Below are 12,685 nucleotides of genomic sequence, written 5' to 3' on the forward strand. Positions count from 1 at the left end.
TTAAAGATGTTTCAAGGTCTGCATGTTGGATATGCAACTGGATTTGCTTATTTTTCTTTTTTTCTAAATTTTTTAATGTTTTGTTTGGTGGAGGTACATTATGACATTTGCAAATTTCTTACAATATATCAAAGATATCACCCACTCCATCATTCTCCTTTTTGCTCCTCCATTCCTGGAACAGTTTCAACAAGTGTCATTTTCTATTTACATACACATATACACAATATTTGTACCAAATCCACCTTTCCACACCCTTTCCTCACCTCTTCTCCCCTCCTACTAGTACTGTCCCCCACGCAGAGACAGGATGTATTCCACCCTCTTGTTTTCCAAATTTGTAAAAGAAAAAAAAATAGCATTTTTTGTTTAAGATAACTACACAGAATTTCCTTGTGACAATTTCATGCATAAATGTATTGTAACCCAAATTGATTCATCTCTTCTATTTTTCTTCTTTCTACGTTAGTCTCCTTCTTATGGTGATTTCAACAGGTTTAAAAATTTTGTATTCAAAATTTGTCAACCATATTCACATCTTAACTTCATTCTGTTAACTCCCCTCTCTCATATGTGACTTCCCCTTAGTGTGACCTGTTTTCCATAACATTGCTGTATTTTATTAGGTCTATACTCAAAGCATGGATTTTTTTATTTTTCAAGTAGTTCTTCTGTACATCAGCTTTAGAGATCACAAAATTCATATTCATTCTTCAGCAAAACTGAAGAGTATAAGGGTTGTTCCCCCCTGCCCAGAAAACTGGAGATGTTCAAACTGAAAACTGAGTTTCTATGAAGTACATCAGATTGAGACAGAAATGAAATGTATCCTATAATGGTTAAGTAGATGATGCTGCATAATATTTAATGGTAGAAGCTGACAAACTCTATAACAAATGAAAAACTCATTACTAAAAATTGGTTACACCCAATACTACAAAATATTCCCTAATTTTTTAACTTTCTAATAAACACTTATTCAAGTATGTCAAGTACACAGGTGTATTCTTTGAGGACAGTATTAGCCAAAGAAAATCTGGGTATTAGACTTTTTGATATGTCTTGTTTTCTCTCTTCCACTGTGAATGAATTCAAGTAGCAATCCCAGTTTATTTTTCCATGAGGAAAGTGCATGCTAATGCCAGCACTATTGCTGAGAGAATCATTAAATACTGTATTGAAATTAGGTTTGGCTGTATTTTGTGTAACCGTGTCAGATGCATAGGAAAGAAGGCTAATGCAAAGGAAGCTAATTTCTTTAAATAAAGAAGAAATCAGAATAGAAGCATAAATTACAATGTGTCAGGCAGTGCTATATCTATAATTAGCCCAGGTATTAAATGTCTTTCTTAAGATAAAAACACAGATTCTAAAGTCATTTATACTAACCATCTGTTAGCATGGTATTTATTTTAGTTCACTAGAATATTTTACAATTAATGGTGTTCCTTTTACCTTTCAGAGTGTTTTTATTTGCTTTGACTAAAGGTAAAAACTCACTCAATTAAGATGCACCTATTGTGTGTGAATTATGTATAATACATTGGCTAAGTATAATAGAATTAAAATGAGGTTAATTTTATCTTAATTTTATGGTCCATCTGCCTCTGGGATAAGCAAAGATGTCAAAAGACATAGAATGATGCAAAAGTGGTTAATATTCCTTATGGGCTTTAAAAATACTCTGTAATCACTTTTCAGGGTAATAATCTAAGAAAATTTCTAAATGATGACAAGAAAAAAGAAGGGCAAAGAAATAGAAGTACACGGGGAAAAAAGGAAAAGCAAGGCCAGGCAGGCAAGGCATACTGAATGTATATTATATCCCAGGCACCGAGCCATGTGTTTTCACAAATGTTATCTCCTTTAATCCTTCCAACAGCAGTTTAATGTAATTATAACTGCTCTATTTTGTAGCCATGGACACTTGGATTTAGCAAGGTTAAGTGACTTAGGCAAAGGGCTGATAAGTGGCCCAAATGGGATTCAAGTGTTTCAGATAGTGAACCCATTTTGTTTCCATGAAGCAAGATAAGCTACATGAGTCCATACAATGCTCTCCAGTCCCATGATTCTATAATAAAGTTGGACATACAGTTACTGGTCTAGAGAAATGATGTAACGTCATTTAACAGCAATAAGAACACTGGGTTAATGGTCTTTATGCTGAGTATCAGATAAAACACAAGATTTATCCTGTACTCTGGCCTGACCAGATTATTACTCTGTTATACGGAAGCCTGTAATGTCTCTGGAATGTATGAGTCCCAGAACTTTGAATTCTCTATGTTCTTATTGATGCTGGTACAATTTCCATGTGTTTATTTTCTTCTGAATCCTGCTACTCCTCAAAGCCACTTTTCAGAGAAGGTATTTGGATGTCCTAGTCAGAATAATAAGAGAATTTCTAAATGGAGGTATGAAATAAGAGGTGTGAAAAAGTACAAACTTCTCATGATACCGCTGGAGTCATGCATAGGATTTGAAGGATTTGATTCATATTCCTTCTCTTTCCTTCATTTATGTCTAAGGCTAATTCTTTTTATTCTTTTCATTTTATTTATTTTGGTTGCTAATGTTTTGAGGGTGTGCAGCCCAGGCTGGCCCTCCTACCTCAGTCTGCTGAGTGCTGGCATTTCAGGTGTACACCACCATACCTGGTTTCCAGGGTACTTCTAAGATGGCTACAGTCATTCCCATTTCTTGATGATTTTGCTGTTGTGTCCTCCCCTCACTTGAGTGTGGGCTATTCCTAGTGACTTGCTTCAAATGAATAGACTGTAATAGAAGTGTGATATTACTTCTGAGAATAGGTTACAAACGCAGCGTGTCTTCCACCTTGCTAGCCGGTGCCTTTTATTTCTTTGAGACCCTTTACTCTGGGGGAAGCGCTGCAACATTGTGAGTAGTCCTATGGATGGGATAACAAAAGTACAAAATGATGTCTCCAACTACCCACCAGTGAGACTTTACAGCCTGCAAATAACAAGCATGCAAACAAGTAAGGTAATGCCTTCCCACCCAGACCCAGAAAGCCTTCAGATGACGCCATGATTTCAGACCCAGTAGATGTCTTGATTTCAGGCTTGAGAGAATTCCTGCACCAGAGAAGCCAGCTAAGCTGTCTGGATTCCTGAGTCACAGAAATTGTGAGGTAATAAATGGTGTTGTTGTTAAGTCACTCAATTTGGGGGCACATAACTAATTTAATCATATGCCACCATTACCAAATTCTAACTCTGAGGACACTGCCAGATCCATGCACAGGTGTGAGAATTTGATTCTTATCTACAGAGAGTCTAGCCCACACTGACACTCAATATCATAGCCAGGAGAAAAACAGCACTAGCCCCACTCTGGGATTATATACCTAGAATGGAATAAACTTATTAATGTTTATTGTACAGATAGATTAACTTGTGGGATGAATAGATTATGGCAAATTGTTCCATGATGAGGGAAAGGAAACGCTGGAAGGAAAGAATCAAATGGTCTTTATAGAGACAATATATATTAGTAAAGGCTTGGCTAATAGAAAAGAATAACTTTGTCTCATGGATAATTGATGAAGATGGTGAGTGATACCATTCCAAATTCATTATCAGTGTGAGAAAATACAAGTTCCTTATTCCACAGGTAACTTATACTCTTTAATGAAAAGTGTATTATGTTCTTTGTCTCCAAACCTAGCTAGAGCATGAAATGTGCATTATGTACATTTTCTTCAATTAATATATTGGGATACATTTTAAGTTTGAGATCTACTGATCAGATAAGTTTTGGAAAATTTGATTTGTGTAACTGGCAGGCTTTGGACACTCTTCAGTAGAAAATGAATACTCATTGAATAACTAAGTAATATTATGACATATATAGTTTGAAATAAGATTCAAGTGCTGAAAGTGATGAAAATGTGATTATCTCAAACCAAGTTTCTCATTTGCAAAACAATATGATTAGTCAGAAGAAGTTACATTTCTTATCTAAATAGTTCAGAAAGATTACAAATACACAGATATCCTACTACAAAACATTTAGAACTCTTTCTTGAGCACATTTTTAACTTTTAAAGATAAAATAACTCAAGTTAGAATCTCTTATTCATTATATTTGTATATGTATTTGTGATGTATGTATTTATATGGGAAAATGTATGTGTGTGTATATCTGCTTTTTATTAACTGAAAAATATCATTAATCCAGTTTTCTTGACTGTAAAATGAGAATGGCACTGTCTATTCTATATGGTGCTTAAAGACAGAATCATAAAATATACATAAATCTTCTGGTACAGTGGCTTGTATAAAGCAAGTGATCATTGTGAGCTCAACACCTCTTCTACTGAGGGTTCAATGAAAATAGACTTCCATCTCTTATTCAATGTGTAGAAATCATTCATATTATTTTAATGCAATGAAAATGGAGAAATTACAGAAAGTATGATGTATCCACATAGTGAAATGCTAAACATCATTGAAAGCACTTTCTAAGGAATAATTAAAGACATAGGAAATGTTTCTTGAGTGAATATAAGTCAGATTGCCTCCAACAGAGTTTGGATAATATAATATTGTATAAAATACGTGTATATAAATAATAGGTATAAACTTGCACATTACAAATATAAAGTACATGTAATATACACATATATTAATGTACATGCATATTGATATGCACATGTATATATAAACTATATTAACACATATCCATTTTTATTTAGCAGTATTAGTAAAGCATGTACCAAAATAGTATAATGTCTGATAGTTCATTTATGTCTAAGTTATGTTTTCCATGAATTGTCAGCTTCTAATTTTTGTACTGAATATACACCATTGGTTATACTGGGTAAAAAATCATTCCTTGTGAGTTAAAATTAGATGGGGCAAACTTCTGACTGGTAACAAGAGCCAGTGCTCTAGATGGAGGACCTAATTATGACCAACAGAAATCCTGCTCTGTGTACAAAGCTTTCACCATGCTAGGTGTGCAACAGAATGCTGAAGCAGAGACTCTCTAAGGAAGGTTGGTTGCACTTTTAGACTATGCAAAATAGCTGCATATTTCCCACCAGTTTAAAGGACTTTGTCTTATTTACTTATAACTTGTAATGCCATTACCACTTAAGAAGGGAAAAAATACTAAAAAGTTTTTCTGTTAAGGGAAGAAATTACATATCCATTCAGGATACAAAGGTGCCTCTAATTTGATAATGGTAACTCAATATATATCTTGTCTTCCCCATTTTATCTCTACAGAATCTTTTCCTTTCTCTTTATAGTATCTGTTCTAAAAATAATTCCTTTCTATTAACCACAAAAACTCCAAAGACTCAGCCATTGTATACCATAAAATGATAGTATGTGATCAAAGTCTGATTTATCAAAGCAAAGAAAGTGCAAATATTGTGTGCAGATGTATGTAAATGGAAAAATAAGACATGTTGATACTACTTTGGGATGGGAGGAGGGGAGATAAAGGAGAATGGTGGAAAGGGTGAATTCAAGAATGATATATTTGAAATATTGTAAGAATGTTCATAAATGCCACAAAACATTAAAAAATTTAAAAAACAAAGAAAGAAGGAGCAAAAAATTAGATGGAAATTATATTTTTTAAGACAGGAAACAATTTTGGACATGCTAAAATATAATTTCCTATAGAACTTTCTTTTCTTTAATGTGTTTTTCATTGATTCAAAACTCAAATACCATTATGAATTCTTATGCACCATATTTACATGGTGTTTCTAATGTTTTCTCTTTTGTATCTGAAGAGCTTCATGAATTCATAACCAGGTTAGAATAAAATTGGCTTAATTGTAGTAATATAGGACATTTAATTATGTTTAATTATGCATTCCGTAAACAGAGTCAGTTCTGGATTAAAAGGCTTAAATTGTCTTTCATAGCTATTGCCATTCATTTAATAAGTATTTTGGGAATGACCACTATGTGCAGAACACTAGTAAATGACTTCAGTGAGCAAGGTGAAGTCACTGCTAACATAGAGCTCACTTTCTGGTTGGAGGAGACAGTAATTATTGAGCCAAAAACATTGCATGTACTAGACATGGATGCTTCATGTAAAGAAAATAGGAAATTGGGGTAGAAAGACTTACAATAGCATTGCATTACCTGAGTTGGTTAAAGAATGGTTCTTTATGAAGATGTGAATCTCTGATCTGAATGATGTGGATAATATAGTGATGACAAGATCTCAGAGAAGGACTCAGATTAAAATTAAAAGATAAAATGAATAACAAAAATCCCAGCACATATAATATTTGGAATAAGTGATAAATTTGGAGTATTCAAAGAATTGTCAAGAGGGTCTTGTAGTGGAAGTTGGTCAAAAGGTAAAGAGTCAGAGTGAGATAAGAGTGGTTTGCAGGGCTCTGCTTACTGTGATGGCAGTAGAGGCCATGCTAAGGTGCTTGGATACTGTTTTACTAAGCAGCAAGGATACATTGGGTGGAAGGTATTATTTAAGGGGATGAAATTACTCCTATTTAGGCTTTAGAAAGATTGTCCTCAATCTTGTCAGAAAAAAAGAATTTAGGAAGATGCAAATTGAAACAAGGTCTCCAGGTAGGATACTGTGCTGTCTAAATATTTTTCCATTATGGAATTCAAAGCCAAGATGCACACTGAAGTTCATTGTCCACAAATTTTCATTTTTTTCTTCCTAAATTTTTAGTTGTACTTGGTTCACATGGTGACTTTTACTAGCAGTGTTTACAGAGAATGTTGATGCACTTTCATAGAACAAAAGTACCAAGATGAGTAAGAATGTAAAAACTAAAACATTTAATTTCCCTTAATATATAGCTCAACAAGCTGAGGCCACAGAACTCAAATGATTTTGTCAAGGTCACCTCTGGACCTATTCCAAGAAGAGATGACAAAGGAACACAGTTCTCCTGGTTCCCAGCCTAATGTGCTCTCCCTGTATTAATCTGCTTACTTATAATTAGAACTAGCTCAGAGGCTTGTGCTAAATAAAACAATATCCGATCCTAACCTTTCCATTATATTGTGTTTCCATCTGTTCTTCCTGACAGTTACAGATATTTTAGCATTTCTTGTGGCTCAAAACATCTTCCCAGAATGAAGCCTTAAGATTTCTTTGGTAAATTGTTCATGTGAAGAATGAGAGCTGGGCAGACTCAGAAGCCCAATTTCATCAAGAAAAAGGTGAGTCTAGTAGGCTTTCCAAATCATTTGGCAAACAGAATCTGTTTTCTGTAGCAGTGACACATTTTTGCTCCTTGGGTATATGAGTGGTCCCTGGATACATCTGACTACTTTGGAAAAAAAAAGTGAGGTCCCCTTAACCTCTACTCATTGTCCTCAAACTCTCTTCTAAATAAATCTTACCACACAGTTTCTTTGTTCATTCTTTTGTTTGTCTATTTATTTGTTTGAGAAAGTCTTGCTATACATACTAGCCTAACCTTAATTTAATGATGTAGCCCAAGTTGACTTGGAACTTATGATCGTCCTCCCTCAGTTTCCCAAGTGCTGGGATTACAGGCATGAATCACCGAATCTGACATCCTTATCTATTCATAAGGCTGTACTCCACATTTTCCTCTTTAACATAGGGATTCCAGTCCTGCATTATAGTAAGTATGCTACCTGTTATTAATCGTTTAATATATGGCAGGCACTCTCAGTAGCAATTATGTTCCTGTGGAAAATACAACAATTTAAAGATGTTTTAGAAATAAAAATATGCCATTAAAGCTAGTAAAACTAGGGTGGAAAAAAAGTAGCTCATCACTAGCTTGGGATATACAAACAATGGACCCAGGCCCAGATTAAAGGTCAGAAGTAAGCCCTGTATATACAGCTGAACTGTGTGCAAGAGAAGGTGTACAGTAGTATATTAACAAACATTGGGGACATTTGATGGAGAATGTAGCCATTTTCCAGTAGGTGGGAAGACTTTGCGCGTAAGTACATATGTTTAGAATTACAAGAAGTGGGTAAATGATAGCTATGGAAAGGATGTGGAGTTCAATTATCATCTGCAGTACAGAGATAGATGTCATCTTCAGAGAGGATCAGACAGAGAAGGACAGACCTATTTAACAACATGGGATGCATTTATCTGAAGTGGAACATAGGCCAGGAGTCTGGATTAAGGGGATAAGATAAAGCCCTGGCTATTTAAACTAGGAGGTCAATCTAAAATGTCAGCACTCCATTACTTTTATTTAGAGTCAAGAATGGTGCTAGAATTGAAACATACGTGGTTGAGATGGGAATGATGCAGACTGGGAAATCACAGATGGCTTGATTTTACCATAGGAGTTTAATCACCTTTCCAAACATATGTGCTATTGCATTGTACACAAATGATATTTCCTCTTATCATGGTATTCTATATCCACAAGTTAGATGAACATTAAAATGAAAAAAAAATATGTATATATATATATATATATATGTATATTTGGGTTAACTATCTTCTCATTCTAGCCATGTTTATTTGGTCTTCCTCAAGAATATATTCATTATAATCCAGTATGCAATTAGAGAATATTCATTTCTTTGGACTTAAATGTATATATTGGATTACTTAAGGTAAAACAAGATAATAGCTTCACAGTTGATGATTATATCCATGGGACAGAGGATTCAGAAGAATAGTAATGTGCTACTTTCTCATTCTCAGACTGGTTGTGTCATTAAGTATATTCAGGTCATCCGAAACTCTGGAGTTAGTACAGGAAGAAGCAGGAAACACTCTGGAACTAATAGGTATATGCTAGGATATCCTCAATAGAATCCCAGCAGCCCAGAAACTAAGAGAAAGAATGGACAAATGAGACTTCATAAAATTAAAAAATGTCTGCATAACTAAGGAAATGGTCTCTAAATTGAGGAGTCCACCCACAGAGTGGGAGAAAATATTTGCTAGCTATACATCAGACAAAGGATTAATAACCAGAATATATAGGGAACTTAAAAAACTAAACTCTCCCAAAATCAATGAGCCAATAAAGGAATGGGCAACTGAACTAAACAGAGCTTTCTCAAAAGAAGAAATCCAAATGGCCAAAAAACACATGAAAAAATGCTCACCAGCTCTGGTCATAAAGGAAATGCAAATCAAAACCACACTAAGATTCCACCTTTCCCCGTTAGAATAGCCATCATCAAAAACACCACCAACAACATATGTTGGAGAGAATATGGGGAAAAAGGAACCCTCGTACAGTGCTGGTGGAAATGGAAGCTGGTGCAACCACTCTGGAAAAAAATTTGGAGGCTTCTTAAAAATCTAAACATAGATCTGCCATATGACCCAGCAATCCCAGTCCTGGGGATAGACCCAAAGGAATGCGATACAGGTTACTTCAAAAGCACATGCACACCTGTGTTTATTGCAGTGCTATTCACAATAGCCAAGTTATGGAAACAACCAAGATGCCCCACTACTGACAAATGGATCAAGAAAATGTGGTATTTATGCTCAGCCTTGAAGATAAATGAAATCTTATCATTCACAAGTAAATGGATGGAACTGGAAGACATCATTCTGGGTGAGGTTAGCCAGACTCAGAAGACCAATAATCATATGTTCTCCCTCATTTGTAGACTTTAGATCTAGGGCAAATACAGCAATGTTGTAGGACTTGGATTACATGACAAGGGGAGAACATATACGGGAGGTACAAGGTTAGATAAAACAATCCAAAACATGAAAGCATTTGATGTCCCCACTCCAGAGGAATTAATACAGAAACCTTAAAGCAACAGAGGTCAACAGAGAAGGGGATCAGGAACCAGTGTCAAGATCAGTTAGAGATGAATCAACCTGGGTTGTAACACATTAGTACATGAAAGCAATGCTAGGAATCTCTGTATAGGTGTCCTTATCTCAACTAGCAAAAATTCTGCCTTTCGTATTATTGCTTCTTTCTACTCTTCAATGGAACTGGAGAAAAGTGCAGAATAGGTTCTGCCTGGAAGGGGGGGGAAGGGTGGGGGTGGGGGTAAGAGGGAGAAATGACCTAAACAATGTATGCACATGTGAATAAATGAAAAATTTAAAAAAATTTTAAAGTGTATTCAGGTCTTATTTCTCCATCTTTCTGATGTTAGAGAGAATGGTAATATTTCAGGTGTTCTTCCTGTAGGAATGTTCTATATACTTATGAACCCATGAAGACAAAACCCACTGGTATTTCTGTTATTTTCTAGATCGTGGAGGTTTTCTGCAATATTATCTATCTTCTCTTACTTTAGGTTGCTCCATTCTTTCTTTATAGCTTCTCTGACTACATACTATTTTCTATATCCTCCTGGAACATTAATGCCTCTGTAATGGTCATATGCAGTCCCCTATGCCTGGCCAGTCAGTCCTTACTTCATCAGTCTTAGATAATGCCTTTTTGTTTCGTTTTAAAATTCAGACTGAGCTTCAGGTGTGACTCCACGTGAAAATATTTCCAAAAATTTGCTATTCACAGGGTTAAGTTCAACACCATACTTCTGATTCCCCCATCCTCATTGTTTTGTTGTCCAATTATTTAACAAACTGGGACCACCAAGCTCAGAATGTGTCACATGAAAGGCTTACGACAAATGTGTGTAGAATGAATTAACTAATGTTTTGACACAGGCCAAATTGCCTCACACTAGTAATATTACTTGGGCAAGATACATATTGTAAAGCTTCAGTTTTTTATTTGTGTTATGGATACACAGAGTCATTTAGTTGTTTTAAGAATTAACTATAAAATGGATATATATTATTTAGCACAAACTTGGCACATTATAAATGCTTAATGAAGAAAGGCTACTGTCATTTGTTAGATTATGTTTAATGTCTTTATCTGAATTTATGAGATTCATCTACTTTGTGAACATAGCTCAGTAATTTACTGACATAGCAATGTGTATACTTGCAGAGTGTAAGTATAGATGTGAAAAACATAAAGTGTGATATAAAACGTGAAATGTCCTTTTGCACTTGATCTATGTTGAAAACCATCATCCTACCAGTGGAAATGTAGTTCAAATCTTTCTGCTGTATCTGTTTCAAGATGACAACTCTCCCCAACTTTATCTATCCTAGAAAGAACCTCTTTATTTGCTTTCTGTAAAGGAAATAACCAGACACTAGAATAAACCTTCTTCTAGCTGAAGGAGTTTAGAGAAATTGGCTAGCCAGTTGGAAGAAATAGTCTGGTGCAAAAGAGCACCAAACAGACATCAAAATCTCAATTGCAAAGCTGACTTAATAGGTGCCTATATATCCTATGTTTATTTGATTACTCTACTGCTCAGAGAGCCAATGTTTCTAAATACATCTAGAAGTAACATCAGTAGCAAATCTGGCCAAAGGGAAGGGAGCAATCAGGCTCTCCCATAAGAACTGCAGAGTCTGGGATAACAGTACAAATGCAAAATGAAGTAACATATGGACAAATATTTTTAAATGATAACTCAAGTTAACCAACTGTGAAATAAAATGTGTTCAAGACTATCATTTTGACAAATGTCCCTTCATACTAATCTGGAATGACAGTATTAATATAGAATTCTCAGGCATCTTAGAAATGGAACTGAGGTCAAGAAGAGGGTAGAGCTGGCTGCAGGTGCTGACCTGTACCCTCTTCACATTTTGGCTCAACATACCACCAGGATGAATACACAGGTATGCTTGCACTCTAGCTCAATAATTTAATTCCTTCTATATTCTCTTCTCAAGCTTTTAACAACTGTTTTTGGCTACCTTGAATATGTAGACACACGTCCAGTGGTATGAGTCCATCATAGTTGGAGTGTTGTACAGAAGTGGGACATAAGGTTTGCATGGGCACATTAGGTTGGCGGTAAGATTCCTCACTCCATGGAGTGGGATATGGGCCAGAGTAGAACTTCTCCAAGTGATGAATTGAGTCCAGGGTGGAATTCCTCTTGTACACATCTCTGGGAAATATAATGAACACGTGTCAGCACAGTATGTGAAGGAAGGAAGGAAGGAAGGAAGAAAGGAAGGAAGGGAAGAAGGAAGGAAGGGAGGGGGAGAAGGAGGGAGGGGAAGAAAAAGAAAAGAAATTTAGAAAAAGAAAAGAGAGAAAGAATGAATGAAAGAGAGAGCAAAAGAAAGAGAGTGAGGATGGATGGAAGGAAGGAAGGAAATAGGAAAGGAAGGAAAGAAGGAATGAAGGAAGAAGACTCAGTACAGTTTAAGAATAGCTAATGTTTCTATTTCCCAATTACATGTGTAAGAAAGAAGATAAACACCAGGAAAAAAAGTCAATCAATATGCATGAGGGAGTCCAGCTATAAATAGTGTCTCTGCTCATATTTGCATTTTTCCAATATATTTATTTATTTATGTATGTATACTTTCAGATGGATAAAAATGGAAATACGACTCTAGAATTTGTCTGGTGTTTTAACTTTATTAAAAATATTTTGTTTAGCATGAAGGGTTCTGTGGGACATGAAATTTTTAGAGCTAAAGCTAGTAAGGCCCCAGGCATACAGGCGTATCTGTCATCCTACTTCTATGGTCTCAGGAGGGATCCAAGTATTATCTTACTAAAAATTTTGAGCAATGGGAAGAACACAACTAGAGTTAGACACACTTGATTTGTAATGTGCAGTGTGACACTAATTAGCCATGCGAATTTAAACATCTCTGATTGGCTTTTATCCATAAA

The 12,685-nt window shown here is 35.4% G+C and overlaps 1 protein-coding gene and 1 pseudogene across 10 annotated transcripts in view; one reads left to right on the forward strand and one right to left on the reverse strand.

The window, feature by feature from the left end:
* Nucleotides 1-12,685, reverse strand: part of Lrrc4c (leucine rich repeat containing 4C) — a 1,195,224-nt gene that overhangs the window by 427,384 nt on the left and 755,155 nt on the right. Inside the window, exon 8 of one of the 10 annotated variants that reach the window (XR_012436659.1) lies at nucleotides 11,713-11,945. The exons of the other annotated variants lie outside the window; for them this stretch is intronic. The gene's annotated coding sequence lies outside the window, so the exon portion shown is untranslated. Of the gene's footprint in view, nucleotides 1-11,712; nucleotides 11,946-12,685 lie in introns of those variants that run through there. 10 annotated transcript variants of the gene reach the window in all.
* The window catches only part of LOC109703446 (uncharacterized), a 96,166-nt pseudogene that overhangs the window by 29,930 nt on the left and 53,551 nt on the right, over nucleotides 1-12,685 (forward strand).

The sequence above is a fragment of the Castor canadensis genome, chromosome 1 (assembly GCF_047511655.1).
Source record: "Castor canadensis chromosome 1, mCasCan1.hap1v2, whole genome shotgun sequence".
Taxonomy (NCBI): Eukaryota; Metazoa; Chordata; class Mammalia; order Rodentia; family Castoridae; genus Castor; species Castor canadensis.